We start from the raw sequence: 10,224 nt of genomic DNA on the forward strand, positions 1-10,224 counted from the left end.
CCCCCTCGCAATCTCTCTCTCTCTCTCCAGCCCCCTCGCAATCACTCTCTCTCTCTCCAGCCCCCTCGCAATCACTCTCTCTCTCTCCAGCCCCCTCGCAATCACTCTCTCTCTCTTTCTCTCGCCCCCTCGCAATCTCTCTCTCTCTCTCTCTCTCTCTCCAGCCCCCTCGCAATCTCTCTCTCTCTCTCTCTCCAGCCCCCTCGCAATCACTCTCTCTCTCTCTCTCCAGCCCCCTCGCAATCTCTGTCTCTCTCTCTCTCTCTAGCCCCCTCGCAATCTCTCTCTCTCTCTCTCTCTCTCTCTCCAGCCCCCTCGCAATCTCTGTCTCTCTCTCTCTCTCTAGCCCCCTCGCAATCTCTCTCTCTCTCTCTCTCTCTCTCTCTCTCCAGCCCCCTCGCAATCACTCTCTCTCTCTCTCTCTCTCTCCAGCCCCCTCGCAATCTCTCTCTCTCCAGCCCCCTCGCAATCCTCTCTCTCTCTCTCTCTCTCTCTCTCCCCAGACCCCTCGCAATCACTCTCTCTCCCCAGACCCCTCGCAATCACTCTCTCTCTCTCTCTCCAACCCCCTCGCAATCACTCTCTCTCTCTCTCTCCAGCCCCCTCGCAATCTCTCTCTCTCTCTCTCCAGCCCCCTCGCAATCACTCTCTCTCTCTCCAGCCCCCTCGCAATCACTCTCTCTCTCTCTCTCTCTCTCAGCCCCCACGCAATCACTCTCTCTCTCTCTCTCTCCAGCCCCCTCGCAATCTCTCTCTCTCTCTCTCAGCCCCCTCGCAATCACTCTCTCTCTCTCTCTCTCTCCCCAGACCCCTCGCAATCACTCTCTCTCTCTCTCTCTCTCTCTCCAGCCCCCTCGCAATCACTCTCTCTCTCTCTCTCTCTCTCTCCAGCCCCTCGCAATCACTCTCTCTCTCTCTCTCTCTCTCTCCAGCCCCCTCGCAATCTCTCTCTCTCTCTCCAGCCCCCTCGCAATCTCTCTCTCTCTCTCTCCAGCCCCCTCGCAATCACTCTCTCTCTCTCTCTCCCCAGACCCCTCGCAATCACTCTCTCTCTCTCTCTCTCTCTCTCCAGCCCCCTCGCAATCACTCTCTCTCTCTCTCTCTCTCCAGCCCCCTCGCAATCTCTCTCTCTCTCTCTCCAGCCCCCTCGCAATCTCTCTCTCTCTCTCTCTCCAGCCCCCCTCGCAATCTCTCTCTCTCTCTCTCTCTAGCCCCCTCCAATCTCTCTCTCTCTCTCCAGCCCCCTCGCAATCTCTCTCTCTCTCTCTCTCTCTCTCCAGCCCCCTCGCAATCACTCTCTCTCTCTCTCTCTCCAGCCCCCTCGCAATCTCTCTCTCTCTCTCTCTCTCTCCAGCCCCCTCGCAATCTCTCTCTCTCCAGCCCCCTCGCAATCTCTCTCTCTCTCCAGCCCCCTCGCAATCACTCTCTCTCTCTCCCCAGACCCCTCGCAATCACTCTCTCTCTCTCTCTCTCTCTCTCCCCAGACCCCTCGCAATCACTCTCTCTCTCTCTCTCTCTCCAACCCCCTCGCAATCACTCTCTCTCTCTCTCTCCCGCCCCCTCGCAATCTCTCTCTCTCTCTCTCTCTCTCTCCAGCCCCCTCGCAATCTCTCTCTCTCTCTCTCTCCCGCCCCCTCGCAATCTCTCTCTCTCTCCAGCCCCCTCGCAATCTCTCTCTCTCTCTCTCTCTCTCCAGCCCCCTCGCAATCTCTCTCTCTCTCTCCAGCCCCCTCGCAATCACTCTCTCTCCCGCCCCCTCGCAATCTCTCTCTCTCTCTCCAGCCCCCTCGCAATCTCTCTCTCTCTCTCTCTCTCTCCAGCCCCCTCGCAATCTCTCTCTCTCTCTCCAGCCCCCTCGCAATCTCTCTCTCTCTCTGTCTCTCTCCAGCCCCCTCGCAATCTCTCTCTCTCTCTCTCTAGCCCCCTCCCAATCTCTCTCTCTCTCTCTCTCTCTCTCTCCAGCCCCCTCGCAATCTCTCTCTCTCTCTCTCTCTCTCCAGCCCCTTCGCAATCACTCTCTCTCTCTCTCTCTCTCTCCAGCCCCCTCGCAATCACTCTCTCTCTCTCTCTCCAGCCCCCTCGCAATCTCTCTCTCTCTCTCTCTCTCTTCAGCCCCCTCGCAATCTCTCACTCTCTCTCTCTCCAGCCCCCTCGCAATCTCTCTCTCTCTCTCTCTCGTCCCCTCGCAATCTCTCTCTCTCTCTCTCTCTCTCCAGTCCCCTCGCAATCACTCTCTCTCTCTCCAGCCCCCTCGCAATCACTCTCTCTCTCTCGCCCCTCGCAATCACTCTCTCTCTCTCCAGCCCCCTCGCAATCTCTCTCTCTCTCTCTCTCTCCAGCCCCCTCGCAATCACTCTCTCTCTCCAGCCCCCCTCGCAATCTCTCTCTCTCTCTCTCTCTCCAGCCCCCTCGTTATCTCTCTCTCTCTCCAGCCCCCTCGCAATCACTCTCTCTCTCCAGCCCCCTCGCAATCTCTCTCTCTCTCTCCCGCCCCCTCGCAATCTCTCTCTCTCTCTCCAGCCCCCTAGTTATCTCTCTCTCTCTCTCTCTCTCTCTCCAGCCCCCTCGCAATCTCTCTCTCTCTCTCTCTCCAGCCCCCTCGCAATCTCCCTCTCTCTCTCGCCAGCCCCCTCGCAATCACTCTCTCTCTCTCTCTCTCTCTCCAGCCTCCTCGCAATCACTCTCTCTCTCTCTCTCCAGCCCCCTCGCAATCACTCTCTCTCTCTCGCCAGCCCCCTCGCAATCACTCTCTCTCTCTCGCCAGCCCCCTCGCAATCACTCTCTCTCTCTCTCTCTCTCTCTCGCCAGCCCCCTCGCAATCACTCTCTCTCTCCAGCTCCCTCGCAATCACTCTCTCTCTCCAGCCCCCTCGCAATCACTCTCTCTCTCTCTCTCTCTCCAGCCCCCTCGCAATCACTCTCTCTCTCTCTCTACAGCCCCCTCGCAATCACTCTCTCTCTCTCCAGCCCCCTCGCAATCTCTCTCTCTCTCTCCAGCCCCCTCGCAATCTCTCTCTCTCTCTCTCTCTCCAGCCCCCTCGCAATCTCTCCCTCTCTCTCCAGCCCCATCACAATCTCTCTCTCTCTCTCTCTCTCTCTCTCTCTCTCCAGCCCCCTGGCAATCTCTCTCTCTCTCTCTCTCCAGCCCCCTCGCAATCTCTCGCTCTCTCCAGCCCCCTCGCAATCTCTCTCTCTCTCTCCAGCCCCCTCGCAATCACTCTCTCTCTCTCTCCAGCCCCCTCGCAATCACTCTCTCTCTCTCTCTCTCTCTCTCTCGAGCCCCCTCGCGATCTCTCTCTCTCTCTCCAGCCCCCTCGCGATCTCTCTCTCTCTCTCTCTCTCCAGCCCCCTCGCGATCTCTCTCTCTCTCTCTCACTCCAGCCCCCTCGCGATCTCTCTCTCTCTCTCTCTCTCCAGCCCCCTCGCAATCTCTCTCTCTCTCTCTCCAGCCCCCTCGCAATCTCTCTCTCTCTCTCTCTCCAGCCCCCACGCAATCTCTCTCTCTCTCTCTCCAGCCCCCACGCAATCACTCTCTCTCTCTCTCTCTCTCTCTCCAGCCCCCTCGCAATCTCTCTCTCTCTCTCTCTCTCTCTCTCCAGCCCCCTCGCAATCACTCTCTCTCTCTCTCTCTCTCTCTCGAGCCACCTCGCAATCTCTCTCTCTCTCTCCAGCCCCCTTGCAATCTCTCTCTCTCTCTCTCTCTCCAGCCCCCTCGCAATCACTCTCTCTCTCTCTCCAGCCCCCTCGCGATCTCTCTCTCTCTCTCTCCAGCCCCCTCGCGATCTCTCTCTCTCTCTCTCTCCAGCCCCCTCGCGATCTCTCTCTCTCCAGCCCCCTTGCGATCTCTCTCTCTCTCTCTCTCTCCAGCCCCCTCGCAATCTCTCTCTCTCTCTCCAGCCCCCTCACAATCTCTCTCTCTCTCTCTCCAGCCCCCACGCAATCTCTCTCTCTCTCTCTCCAGCCCCCTCGCAATCACTCTCTCTCTCTCTCTCTCTCTCTCCAGCCCCCTCGCAATCTCTCTCTCTCTCTCCAGCCCCCTCACAATCTCTCTCTCTCTCTCTCCAGCCCCCACGCAATCTCTCTCTCTCTCTCTCCAGCCCCCTCGCAATCTCTCTCTCTCTCTCTCTCTCTCTCTCCAGCCCCCTCGCAATCTCTCTCTCTCTCTCTAGCCCCCTCGCAATCTCTCTCTCTCTCTCTCTCTCCAGCCCCCTCGCAATCACTCTCTCTCTCTCTCCAGCCCCCTCGCAATCACTCTCTCTCTCTCTCTCTCTCTCCAGCCCCCTCGCAATCTCTCTCTCTCTCTCTCTCTCTCCAGCCCCCTCGCAATCTCTCTCTCTCTCTCTCTCTCTCTCTCCAGCCCCCTCGCAATCTCTCTCTCTCTCTCTCCAGCCCCCTCGCAATCTCTCTCTCTCTCTCTCCAGCCCCCTCGCAATCTCTCGCTCTCTCTCTCTCTCTCTCCAGTCCCCTCGCAATCTCTCTCTCGCTCTCCAGCCCCCTCGCAATCTCTCTCTCTCTCTCTCTCTCCAGCCCCCTCGCAATCTCTCTCTCTCTCTCTCTCTCTCCAGCCCCCTCGCAATCTCTCTCTCTCTCTCTCTCTCCAGCCCCCTCGCAATTTCTCTCTCTCTCTCTCTCTCCAGCCCCCTCGCAATCTCTCGTTCTCTCCAGCCCCCTCGCAATCTCTCTCTCTCTCTCTCGCTCTCTCCAGCCCCCTCGCAATCTCTCTCTCCAGCCCCCTCGCAATCTCTCTCTCTCTCTCTCCAGCCCCCTCGCAATCTCTCTCTCTCTCTCGCTCTCTCCAGCCCCCTTGCAATCTCTCTCTCCCTCTCTCTCTCTCCAGCCCCCTCGCAATCTCTCTCTCTCTCTCCAGCCCCCTCGCAATCTCTCTCTCTCGCTCTCTCCAGCCCCCTCGCAATCTCTCTCTCTCTCTCTCTCTCCAGCCCCCTCGCAATCTCTCTCTCTCTCTCCAGCCCCCTCGCAATCTCTCTCTCTCGCTCTCTCCAGCCCCCTCGCAATCTCTCTCTCTCTCTCTCTCTCCAGCCCCCTCGCAATCTCTCTCTCTCTCTCCAGCCCCCACGCAATCTCTCTCTCTCTCTCCAGCCCCCACGCAATCACTCTCTCTCTCTCTCTCTCTCCAGCCCCCTCGCAATCTCTCTCTCTCTCTCTCTCTCTCTCTCTCCAGCCCCCTCGCAATCACTCTCTCTCTCTCTCTCTCTCTCTCTCTCCAGCCCCCTCGCAATCACTCTCTCTCTCTCTCCAGCCCCCTCGCGATCTCTCTCTCTCTCTCTCCAGCTCCCTCGCGATCTCTCTCTCTCCAGCCCCCTCGTGATCTCTCTCTCTCTCTCTCTCTCTCCAGCCCCCTCGCGATCTCTCTCTCTCTCTCTCTCCAGCCCCCTCGCAATCTCTCTCTCTCTCTCCAGCCCCCTCACAATCTCTCTCTCTCTCTCTCTCTCTCTCTCCAGCCCCCTCGCAATCTCTCTCTCTCTCTCTAGCCCCCTCGCAATCTCTCTCTCTCTCTCCAGCCCCCTCGCAATCTCTCTCTCTCTCTCTCTCTCTCTCCAGCCCCCTCGCAATCTCTCTCTCTCTCTCTCTCTCCAGCCCCCTCGCAATCTCTCTCTCTCTCTCTAGCCCCCTCGCAATCTCTCTCTCTCTCTCCAGCCCCCTCGCAATCACTCTCTCTCTCTCTCTCCAGCCCCCTCGCAATCTCTCTCTCTCTCTCTCTCTCTCTCCAGCCCCCTCGCAATCTCTCTCTCTCTTTCTCTCTCTCTCTCTCTCCAGCCCCCTCGCAATCTCTCTCTCTCTCTCTCCAGCCCCCTCGCAATCTCTCTCTCTCTCTCTCCAGCCCCCTCGCAATCTCTCTCTCTCTCTCGCTCTCCAGCCCCCTCGCAATCTCTCTCTCTCTCTCTCTCTCTCTCTCCAGCCCCCTCGCAATCTCTCTCTCTCTCTCCAGCCCCCTCGCAATCTCTCTCTCTCTCTCCAGCCCCCTCGCAATTTCTCTCTCTCTCTCTCTCTCCAGCCCCCTCGCAATCTCTCGCTCTCTCCAGCCCCCTCGCAATCTCTCTCTCTCTCTCTCTCGCTCTCTCCAGCCCCCTCGCAATCTCTCTCTCCAGCCCCCTCGCAATCTCTCTCTCTCTCTCTCCAGCCCCCTCGCAATCTCTCTCTCTCTCTCGCTCTCTCCAGCCCCCTTGCAATCTCTCTCTCCCTCTCTCCAGCCCCCTCGCAATCTCTCTCTCTCTCTCGCTCTCTCCAGCCCCCTTGCAATCTCTCTCTCCCTCTCTCTCCAGCCCCCTCGCAATCTCTCTCTCTCTCTCCAGCCCCCTCGCAATCTCTCTCTCTCTCTCCAGCCCCCTCGCAATCTCTCTCTCTCTCTCTCTCTCTCCAGCCCCCTCGCAATCTCTCTCTCTCTCTCCAGCCCCCTCGCAATCTCTCTCTCTCGCTCTCTCCAGCCCCCTCGCAATCTCTCTCTCTCGCTCTCTCCAGCCCCCTCGCAATCTCTCTCTCTCTCTCTCGCCCCCTCGCAATCTCTCTCTCTCTCTCTCTCTCTCTCGCCCCCTCGCAATCTCTCTCTCTCCAGCCCCCTCGCAATCTCTCTCTCTCTCTCTCTCTCTCTCTCCAGCCGCCTCGCAATCTCTCTCTCTCTCTCTGTCCAGCCCCCTCGCAATCACTCTCTCTCTCTCTCTCCAGCCCCCTCGCAATCTCTCTCTCTCTCTCTCTCTCCAGCCCCCTCGCAATCTCTCTCTCTCTCTCTTTCCAGCCCCCTCGCAATCTCTCTCTCTCTCCAGCCCCCTCGCAATCTCTCTCTCTCTCTCTCTCTCTCCAGCCCCCTCGCAATCTCTCTCTCTCTCCAGCCCCCTCGCAATCTCTCTCTCTCTCTCTCTCTCTCTCCAGCCACCTCGCAATCTCTCTCTCTCTCTCCAGCCCCCTCGCAATCTCTCTCTCTCTCTCTCTCCAGCCCCCTCGCAATCTCTCTCTCTCTCTCCAGCCCCCTCGCAATCTCTCTCTCTCTCTCCAGCCCCCTCGCAATCTCTCTCTCTCTCTCTCCAGCCCCCTGGCAATCTCCCTCTCTCTCTCTCTCTCCAGCCCCCTCGCAATCTCTCTCTCTCTCTCCAGCCCCCTCGCAATCACTCTCTCTCTCTCCAGCCCCCTCGCAATCACTCTCTCTCTCTCTCTCTCTCTCCAGCCCCCTCGCAATCACTCTCTCTCTCCAGCTCCCTCGCAATCACTCTCTCTCTCCAGCCCCCTCGCAATCACTCTCTCTCTCTCTCTCTCTCTCCAGCCCCCTCGCAATCACTCTCTCTCTCTCTCTCTCTCCAGCCCCCTCGCAATCACTCTCTCTCTCTCTCTCCAGCCCCCTCGCAATCACTCTCTCTCTCTCCAGCCCCCTCGCAATCTCTCTCTCTCTCTCCAGCCCCCTCGCAATCTCTCTCTCTCTCTCTCTCTCTCCAGCCCCCTCGCAATCTCTCCCTCTCTCTCCAGCCCCATCACAATCTCTCTCTCTCTCTCTCTCTCCAGCCCCCTGGCAATCTCTCTCTCTCTCTCTCTCTCTCTCTCCAGCCCCCTCGCAATCTCTCTCTCTCTCTCCAGCCCCCTCGCAATCTCTCTCTCTCTCTCCAGCCCCCTCGCAATCACTCTCTCTCTCTCTCCAGCCCCCTCGCAATCACTCTCTCTCTCTCTCTCTCTCTCGAGCCCCCTCGCGATCTCTCTCTCTCTCTCCAGCCCCCTCGCGATCTCTCTCTCTCTCTCTCTCCAGCCCCCTCGCGATCTCTCTCTCTCTCCAGCCCCCTCGCAATCTCTCTCTCTCTCTCCAGCCCCCTCGCAATCTCTCTCTCTCTCTCTCTCTCCAGCCCCCACGCAATCACTCTCTCTCTCTCTCTCTCTCCAGCCCCCTCGCAATCTCTCTCTCTCTCTCTCTCTCTCTCTCCAGCCCCCTCGCAATCACTCTCTCTCTCTCTCTCTCTCTCTCGAGCCACCTCGCAATCTCTCTCTCTCTCTCCAGCCCCCTTGCAATCTCTCTCTCTCTCTCTCTCCAGCCCCCTCGCAATCACTCTCTCTCTCTCTCCAGCCCCCTCGCGATCTCTCTCTCTCTCTCTCCAGCCCCCTCGCGATCTCTCTCTCTCTCTCTCTCCAGCCCCCTCGCGATCTCTCTCTCTCTCTCTCTCTCCAGCCCCCTCGCAATCTCTCTCTCTCTCTCCAGCCCCCTCACAATCTCTCTCTCTCTCTCTCTCCAGCCCCCACGCAATCTCTCTCTCTCTCTCTCCAGCCCCCTCGCAATCTCTCTCTCTCTCTCTCTCTCTCTCCAGCCCCCTCGCAATCTCTCTCTCTCTCTCTCTCTCTCTCTCCAGCCCCCTCGCAATCTCTCTCTCTCTCTCTAGCCCCCTCGCAATCTCTCTCTCTCTCTCTCTCTCTCCAGCCCCCTCGCAATCACTCTCTCTCTCTCTCCAGCCCCCTCGCAATCACTCTCTCTCTCTCTCTCTCTCTCTCCAGCCCCCTCGCAATCTCTCTCTCTCTCTCTCTCCAGCCCCCTCGCAATCTCTCTCTCTCTCTCTCTCTCTCTCCAGCCCCCTCGCAATCTCTCTCTCTCTCTCTCTCTCCAGCCCCCTCGCAATCTCTCTCTCTCTCTCCAGCCCCCTCGCAATCTCTCTCTCTCTCTCTCCAGCCCCCTCGCAATCTCTCGCTCTCTCTCTCTCTCTCTCTCTCCAGTCCCCTCGCAATCTCTCTCTCGCTCTCCAGCCCCCTCGCAATCTCTCTCTCTCTCTCTCTCTCCAGCCCCCTCGCAATCTCTCTCTCTCTCTCCAGCCCCCTCGCAATCTCTCTCTCTCTCTCTCCAGCCCCCTCGCAATTTCTCTCTCTCTCTCTCTCTCCAGCCCCCTCGCAATCTCTCGCTCTCTCCAGCCCCCTCGCAATCTCTCTCTCTCTCTCTCGCTCTCTCCAGCCCCCTCGCAATCTCTCTCTCCAGCCCCCTCGCAATCTCTCTCTCTCTCTCTCCAGCCCCCTCGCAATCTCTCTCTCTCTCTCGCTCTCTCCAGCCCCCTTGCAATCTCTCTCTCCCTCTCTCTCCAGCCCCCTCGCAATCTCTCTCGCTCTCTCCAGCCCCCTCGCAATCTCTCTCTCTCTCTCTCTCTCGCCCCCTCGCAATCTCTCTCTCTCTCTCTCTCTCTCGCCCCCTCGCAATCTCTCTCTCTCTCTCCAGCCCCCTCGCAATCTCTCTCTCTCTCTCTCTCTACAGCCGCCTCGCAATCTCTCTCTCTCTCTCTGTCCAGCCCCCTCGCAATCACTCTCTCTCTCTCTCTCTCTCTCTCCAGCCCCCTCGCAATCTCTCTCTCTCTCTCTCTCTCTCTCTCCAGCCCCCTCGCAATCTCTCTCTCTCTCTCTCTCTTTCCAGGCCCCTCGCAATCTCTCTCTCTCTCCAGCCCCCTCGCAATCTCTCTCTCTCTCTCTCTCTCTCCAGCCCCCTCGCAATCTCTCTCTCTCTCCAGCCCCCTCGCAATCTCTCTCTCTCTCTCTCTCTCTCTCTCCAGCCCCCTCGCAATCTCTCTCTCTCTCTCCAGCCCCCTCGCAATCTCTCTCTCTCTCTCCAGCCCCCTCGCAATCTCTCTCTCTCTCTCCAGCCCCCTCGCAATCTCTCTCTCTCTCTCCAGCCCCCTCGCAATCTCTCTCTCTCTCCAGCCCCCTGGCAATCTATCTCTCTCTCTCTCTCTCTCTCTCTCTCCAGCCCCCTCGCAATCTCTCTCTCTCTCTCCAGCCCCCTCGCAATCACTCTCTCTCTCTCCAGCCCCCTCGCAATCACTCTCTCTCTCTCTCTCTCTCTCCAGCCCCCTCGCAATCACTCTCTCTCTCTCCAGCCCCCTCGCAATCACTCTCTCTCTCTCCAGCCCCCTCGCAATCACTCTCTCTCTCTCCAGCACCCTCGCAATCACTCTCTCTCTCTCCAGCCCCCTCGCAATCTCTCTCTCTCTCTCCAGCCCCCTCGCAATCTCTCTCTCTCTCCAGCCCACTCGCAATCTCTCTCTCTCTCCAGCCCCCTCGCAATCACTCTCTCTCTCTCCAGCCCCCTCGCAATCACTCTCTCTCTCTCCAGCCCCCTCGCAATCACTCTCTCTCTCTCCAGCCCCCTCGCAATCACTCTCTCTCTCTCCAGCCCCCTCGCAATCACTCTCTCTCTCTCCAGCCCCCTCGCAATCTCTCTCTCTCTCTCTCTCCAGCCCCCTCGCAATCACTCTCTCTCTCT

This window comes from Heptranchias perlo, chromosome 7 (assembly GCF_035084215.1).
Source record: "Heptranchias perlo isolate sHepPer1 chromosome 7, sHepPer1.hap1, whole genome shotgun sequence".
Lineage (NCBI taxonomy): Eukaryota > Metazoa > Chordata > Chondrichthyes > Hexanchiformes > Hexanchidae > Heptranchias > Heptranchias perlo.